Here is an 8,774-nt window from a genome sequence, read left to right on the forward strand (position 1 = left end):
CCGAAAAGGTTCAATTTAATTTTCCTTTATTTTATTATATCATCGTTATGCCGATATATGGGATATGGCTCCAGTCCCACTTGACCCTATCTATTGGAGATTCCGAAACGTATGACGAAGGTCACAGGTTCAAATCCCAAAGAGATCAAATTTGATTTTCCTCTTATTTCGTAGACCTATATATCATCGGTTAGAGCTTCCAAACAGTATAAAGGAGGCTCCGGGTTCAAATCCAAAAAGAGGTCCACTTTCATTTTCTATTTTCTATTAAATCATCGTTACATTGATGGGGTATGGTTGCAATTCTATTGGACCGCCATAACTCAGGCGGGCAGAATACCTACATAGCTTGACGGAGGTCCTGGGTTCAAATCCCAAATATGTTCAATTTTATTTTCTTCTTAATTCATATTAAATTATCGTTATGTTGATTTGGTATGGCTCCAATTCTACTGGACCCCATAACTCAGTCGGTTAGTGCATCCACATGGTATGTCGGGAATCTCGGGTTCAAATCCTGGAGTCGAGTTTGATTTGTTTGATTTAACTGAATTTGTTCGATAGATCGACAGTCGATTTAATTCTTGCGAGCTTTCACTGCTTGTCAACCATCGACAAATAAATAATGAAAATATACTCGATAATCATCTTCGTCATATTTGTTTCTACATCGCTTCTGAAGATAATGAGGAAATGAATGCCGCCTTATTAAAACGACTAACTAAAATACATAAAAGAATAACTTGAGCTGCACAATTATGATACATGTAACATTGACTAATGCATGGTTTGAACATGTCATTATTAGGGTATGCCACATACTGTACCTAGCAGATCATTATCGGTTGAATAACATAAATGAATAATTTAAAGAATTCATGCTACAACAATTGTAAACTTGATTAATAATCGCCTGAGGCTCCAGACGCCGATCAAGACTTCCCTGACCATCGCACATGCTGGTCCCATAGTGGGCGGAGTCGTTAGAAGAAAAGGTAATTTTTTGTTGTTTCTGTTGCTTTAAGACAAATTCCAGGTTCTTTTGAATGTGTTTGCAAGTTGCGCTAGTCTACAGTTAGGTTGTGTTTCTATAGTAGTCGTTAAAATAATAATTAATTTTAAGTTAATAGATAGTTAAAATAATAGTTTTTCACTTTAGTATGATTTTAAAAGAACATAATATAATAAACATTATATGTGCCTTTCTAATGTTATAAAAATGAACGCACACATTATAGGCCCTAATATCGTCTCTGTGATTAATTTTTGATTATGACATCAATTGTACGTTATCACAGTACATGGCGCCGGCGCTTTAAAGATGTATTATCCCTTTAAAATAGGATATCATAAAAAAATGTTTTGAAATACAAATTATTAACTTGAGTATACAAGTTACTCAATTTTACAAATGTGGACCCTCTTAAAATTTATTAATTACAGTATAATAAAAATAATAAAATACTTCCATTGTCTAAATGTGTTTCTATAATTTTTTTCGCTGAAAAATAATGGATAAAAATATTTAAATACATTAATTTCTCAAAATTGACAATTTTTATTTTACATCAAAATGAGCAAGTTTTTATGCCTACATTTGGTATTTTTCATGGAAAAATACATCTTTATCAGTCCATGTTCAATTATTATAGTCAATACAAAAACATACTATATTGCTTATTAATTTACCTGTATTTTTGTCTTTGGTTGAGGCAGATTGCATTTGCAAAGGAAGGGAAGAGATGAAATTTCCCAGATAAACCGGTGCTTCAATCACTTTTACAAAAAAAAATTAAAAAAATAAAAAGAAATCCCTCATCCTCACCTTCGTCATGTCAAACGGTGCGAAGGTATGGATTCGCGCCTACGGTATTATCAGGAGTTAAGACCTTCTCGGTAACTGTTTCCAGTTACGTAACACACTTTTCACTAGTCAAACAAGGTAATTAATCAATCACATTTTGATCAGTTAAGGCCTTAATGGTGCCAAACGTAATGATCATTACTGCCAATAATTGTCTTGCCTAAAATATTTGTTTGTGTAGTTTGTTAACTTCTTGATAGAATAAAAGCATTCAGGTGGTACCAATATTAATAGTCCTTGAGTGCATACAATTTTTAATAAATGCCCATTCACCTTCCACAATCCCATCACAATTCGGTGTTGTTGATCGGAGTAGTTTATATGGTTTAGTCTCAAATAATTATTATCTCTTGATTAGTTCACTTTATGTACAAGTGGAGATGGCAAGCAAAGTGGAGATGGCAAGCACTTTTGTACTTTTCAGTTTGCTTTTATTCGTTCCTATTTCGCCTGGTAAAAAAGAATCGGCGGGATACATTCATCCAATGAACGACGAGGTATACGAGACCATTCTTTTACTTGTCCAAGGTATTTTCAAAGTTCCTGTTGCTGAGCGAACGCGTCATAAAAAAAATGTTGTTGTGCGATATTGGCGCAATAAAGATCAATACCATCTCGGGCCACAAACGACGCCAACATTGTACTTTAATGGGAAAAAAAGTCGTGAAGAAGTCTACTATATCAGGATTGGTTGAGAGAACGTTTGATCAAGCAAAATCTGGCGGATGCAAAAAGCTAAGAAACCGTGCTGCGGCTGGATACATGGGGTTGTCAGAACGAAGAAGTATCCTCCATGTGACTAAACGTAACCTCAAATTTAGCATCCATAATGCAAAATTTACTAATAAGCCGAGACCAACACCCTTAATTACAAAGCACATCCAGTCACAACATCAGGTAAGTTCATTCATTAAAAATTACTTTTAATTAAATATTTTATTTTATTCTATATTTTATTCAATTTAAACAAGAGCACATGCCTCCGTCCACATCCTTCCCATCATCCACTCTCACAAATATAGGTTCGTATTTTTACATGGAAAATATGTATATATGTTTTTATGGTTACTTTTAGATTGACATGGGGATGGGTGTTCTTTTATTTAAATATTAATTAAATAGTTGCCGGTATTTATTATTAAATTTAATTTTATGGTTCAATTCTTTTTTATTTTCATTTTTCATTCAACACGTTATATGGTAGACAAGTGATTTGTTTTAACCAGCTGCCGACACGACTCATCTTGTAAACGACTTAATCACAAATAAAAAATAAACTAAAAATGATTGATTTTAAAAAATAAATCTAAACTTGTTAATGTGATGTAATTATTTTAGTATGAAGACTTAGCTAATGTAGTTAGTGTAGGCTTATAGTTCTGTTTTAGAAATAAAAATTACTAAATAAAAGGGTATGAAAGGGACTTTTTTATAATTCCTTTATCATAAATCCAAACACATTTTTTTAGCCAATATACCGAATACGATTTGAATTAGCCTATATTACATACAACATTTTTTCTTGAATCTCCAGCCGTTTATTCAATTTTAAACAATATAACCTGGATATTATTAATAATTGACCTAATTAATTGAAATAGCAAATAAGAATCGAAGTACAGCGCGCGTAACGTTGCTTTGATTGTCTTGTGTTAAGCCCTGTCCAGACTATCAAATATTATGTGACAAATACATGTGACTTGCCTAAATATAGTCACAATGACACCAAATCAAAACCAAAGGCACATCATGAATACATATGGACATACAACAGTTTTTGTCAAAAAACATTCGTTAGTCTGGACATAGAATTAGACTTTGTTCCTACTGGTGCAATTTTGACGCGTTTTCGTTAAGCGTAGCATGCAAAGAGGATCACTGATTGCGTGAAAGCCCATAATTTAAACTGCATCTTAATAATTAATTTTCTATCGCTCTCCAGCAACATGTGAATATTTCTAGGAAAAAGCCGCAAAAATCGATTTTTTTTTTCATAATGGAAATCTAATAATAATAATAATAATAATAATAATAATAATAATAATAATAAATATTATTATTATTATTATTATTATAACAACATATTATTATTATTATTATTATTTATATTATTATTATTATTATTATTTATATTATTATTATTATTATTATTATTATTATTATTATTATTATTATTATTATTATAATTATTATTGAAGATGATGACGACGACGACGACCATGATGGCGATGAACAAAATATTATTACGCTAAACGTAGCAGTGCTATTTTACAGAACACTTAAGTAAGTAATTTCTACCTTTTCCCCAGATTGATCTAATGGACCTCAGCAAAGAGGCAGTGGAATTTAACGGAAAAGTCTACAGATATGTACTAAGTGTTATTGATATTTTCAGTCGTTTTGTTTGGCTGAGAGCTCTGGAAAGGAAATCAAGTGGGCCAATTGCGAAGTGTATAACATCAATATACAAATAAAGAATTTGAAGGCAAACTGAATGATGTTTGTAAAAATATGAAATTCAGAAGAATAAGATCAAGGGCCTACCATCCCCAATCTCAGGGAAAAGTTGAAAGGCTGCATAGACATTTGAGAAGGAAGATCATGTATGACCTAGTGGTACTAGGTGAAAAAAGGGTCAATTGGCCACAACATATTCCAGAATATAACCGAATACTAAACGAAGAAAGCAAAGAAGCACTTGGCTGGAAAACGCCCTTTGAAATCTACTATGGCAGAAAATCAAACATACTGACAAAATCACCTATAGACATCGAATTATTCAGAAGATGAAATTGACGCCGTACCTCCTCGGCAGAAAGATTTTGAGCGCAAGTCAAAACAATTTCAGAAGCTGCGCAAGAGCGCAAAGGACTGTGGAAAGAAATTGAATGACAGTTTGCTAAAGCGCCACAATGAACTTCACAAAGTTGCAAGATACGAAATAAACGAAGATGTTTTGATAATATACCGTCCTGCTAATCCAAAGGGAAGCATTAAGTTAAAAAACGGTACGTTATAAAAGGCACGGTGGTTGCAAGGAATAAAAGAAATGGACATTATAAAATAAAATTTGTGCCTCCCGATTCCAACGACCAAATTGAAGAATGGGTATCCGTTGAGGATATCGCAACAAATAGTCAACCTGAGGAACCAAGTAACCAAACAAGCAAGTGCAACGTGAAGAACCAAGCAAGCAAGCGCAAACAACTGAGACAAAAATTATATATTCCGGTTGAACCTTATGACAAATTAATAAACAGGGAATTTTCCGAAGATGGACTATCCCTGCTTTACAATCCCCCTGGTGATGGGAACTGCCAGTTCAAAGCGCTTAGGTTCAGCCTAGGTAACATAGGAATTCATCGATCAGCCGATCTGCTCCGATCGGAAGTCGTTCAATACCTTAGGGACAACCCTGACAACATAGATGGTATAACTCTTGAACTCTTTGTTGGAATGCCGTGGTCTTAGTATGTGGAGAATATGTCAAGGGATGGAACATACGGTGACCATTTTAAATTACAAGCTGTCGCTGATATGTTTGCTGTAACGATAATCATATTCTTCGCTTGGCGCCGATGCTAGAACAGTAATTGCACCTTTATATAGCATGCCATATGCAACTATACAATTAGGCCACTATACCGAAAGTCATGGAGAACACTTATATATGCGTTAATGGTAGTTTATTCCCGGATGTTCTTCAAAATTGTTCACATGACTCAACATCAACTCAATATATGATTGCGAGAATGAAAGCGACCACACTACATCTATTGAAAATGAAATAAATGCCCCATCTCCCACAGCTCAAGTTCCAAGTCAAATGAATATCCCACATACATCTTCTCCAATATGGAGTTGAAGTAAATACTCAACAAACCCACACCCAAAATAGCTATGAAATGAACATCCCATGTGGACATATCACTGAAGAAAGTAAAATTGATATCAATATAATACCAAATGAAATGCTGGAAAAGATTATTATGCTGGCTATATCCACATCAGGGTTTTTTTGACCTAATCATATTTGCCGTACATTTAATAACTTACTTAACGTGAGCAAACGCTAACAACAACAAATCGTCACAGTCGGATGCTACCCAAAATACACATATCATCAGGAGAACCCGGATTAATCAGTGTTAGAAAACTTATAAGGAAATTCGGAGCATGCAGTGGCCTTATACTAGAGATCAGAAGGGTAATTGGGCATTCAAATGGGCAAATGCGTGGCTTTTACTCCAGAGAGAGGGGTATGGGTGGTTTACAATCCTTGATATATTTTGGAGGAAAAAGTAAAACAGGATAAAGCCATTCATTATACCACCACAATAACGCATTTATTAATTAATTATAATTAGCAGTTTATTTGTGTTTAATACACTGTTGGGATGGGAGGTGTTTCTGTTAGCGATTCTATGCAAGTGACCGCTATGTAAATATTATTTTAGCTATTCTACATATCTTTTTTATGTTGTAAGTTAGTGCTTAAATATTGTTGTAGCACAGTACTCTTCCAGTTATTCATTTATGATTCAAATGATATTGTTTCTGCTAGGTACAGTAGGTGGCATATCCTTTATGACATGTTTAAACCATCCATTAGTCAATGTTACATGTATCATAATTATGCAGCTTAGTTATTCTTTTATGTATTTAAGTTAGTCGTTTTAATAAGGCTACACTAATTTCATCATTATCGTATCGTAGATGAAGATTACAGATTTAATCGATTATATTCTCATTATTTATTTGTTTATGATTTGACAAACAGTAATTATTTAAATGCGTTCATTCGATCGACTGACCCGGATCAAACAAATCAAACTCGACTCCTCAGGATTTGAACCCGAGACCTCCGACATACCATATGCATGCACTAACAGACTGAGTTATGGGGTCCAGTAGAATTGGAGCCATACCAAATCAACGTAACGATAATATAATATAATATATTATTTTCCTGAAGACGATTGAAGTAGCTCAATCGAAACGTCGAGACATTCTCAACCTACAACAACACTTCTTTTCAGAACTATCTACGTGTTGTACCGCAAGCACTAATATATTATATTATAAAATCACCATGCAAACCTTCAAACGATAATATAATACGAAATAAGAGGAAAAGCAAATTGGAGCTATTTGGGATTTGAACCCGGGACTTCCGTCAAGCGTTGTAGGTATTCTGCTCGAATGGTTAAGGGGGTCAAATGGAATTGCAACTACACCACATCGAAGTAACGATCATTTAATAGGAAATCAGAAAATGAAAGTGGCCCTTTTTGGGATTAGAACCCGGAACCTCCTTCATACTTTTCGAAAGTTCTAACCAATTCCTCCGAAATACTCTGTGGACGCTCTCAGCGATTGAGTACAATAAAGGAAAAGTAAATTGAACCTTTTCGGGATTTGAACCCGATTACCTTGACACCATATAATCCGAGATACGAGAAATATAAATTTGACCCCTTCTGGATTTTGACACGACACCCTCCAACCCCACTAGATTCAGGGCGAAATCTTGGAGCCATTCCATCGCCGCCAAGGTAGGCCTACAATTCAAAAACCTACGAGAAAACTGAGAATTTATAAAAAAAAAAAATCTATAGGTGGAAAAATGGATAGTGTTTTATTACAAAGTGCGACATAGTTTATTACAAAGTGCGACAGGTCATTTTATTACAAAGTGCGACAGACAGTTATTACAAAGTGCGACAACTCAGTTATTCAAAGTGCGACAGAACTTTACTACAAAGTGCGACAGTTATTACAAAGTGCGACAGACTTTATTACAAAGTGCGACAGTTATTACAAAGTGCGACGATTATTACAAAGTGCGACGCAACACACGTGATTGTTGGCCTACATTTGTAAAATTTAAGTACATAGTAATTCTGCGGTTTGAGGGTAGGCTACAATCGTCAGTGTTGTTATAATAGTAAAGTGTACGCAATCCACCTTTTTCGCTTGGTTATTTCAGGGTAGTCACGTCATCTGTTTGAGGAGTTGAATCAAAGCATTGGATACCGAGTTGCGAAGCTGCCACTGTAAATTTTAATACGTTATCGCTATACATAAAAAAAAAAAAAAAAACCAAGGTAGAGTCAGTTGCATAGAAGCAGGGAAATATTAGCTAAGGTGCACCAAAAATTAAGCAAGCGAATTAAAAGGCTGGTAAAGTTTACCAAAAATTATATCTGTTATTAATGGAAGTGCGTATGCTGTAGAGTATGATCGAAGCAGGGACATATTAGCTAAGGTGCACCAAAAAGTAAGCAAGCAAAAATTATACCTGGTGATAGTTGTAGGAGCAGTAGTGTGCAACTCATATAAGAGGAAAATGCATTTTTTTTTTTACCTTGAGTAATGTTAATACATTATATTGTTTTCTGAATAACGTATATGAGATAAGTTTAATTGTGATATCGCATTAGCTGAATACATACATTCCAAATTAGACTAATTTGCCAGCGCGAGACTTTTTGTTATAAAAAAAACCCATCCCAATAAAAGGTACGGGGCACCCCCTCCCCCACTCCGGAAAATGTTTTACATAGATGCCACTTTAGGGTAGTATTTTTACAACTGAAAACCTGTTAAGAATCCGCATGTTTTGAGAATGCCTGTTATCGCCGTCCACGAACCTATCACGCTGATATGAGCCGCACGCGCGTGGCGGCTTGCAGTGAGTTCTTTGATCATATCTGTTTCATTTAATAATGAAAATAGTTACGGGAGTGCGCCCTCTGTAAAGAGGTTGCACATAGTCACGTCCAGAGCATACTTGAATTGCAAAGTTTAGCTGAGAATAGGTTCAATTTCGTTGATTGTTTTGTTGCTGTCTCTTATACACATCTAGATGTGTATAAGAGACAGGCGTAAAACATGAGATGCGGACACA

The sequence above is a fragment of the Anneissia japonica genome, unplaced genomic scaffold (assembly GCF_011630105.1).
Source record: "Anneissia japonica isolate Jap-2015-1 unplaced genomic scaffold, ASM1163010v1 scaffold288260_len165978_cov153, whole genome shotgun sequence".
NCBI lineage: Eukaryota > Metazoa > Echinodermata > Crinoidea > Comatulida > Comatulidae > Anneissia > Anneissia japonica.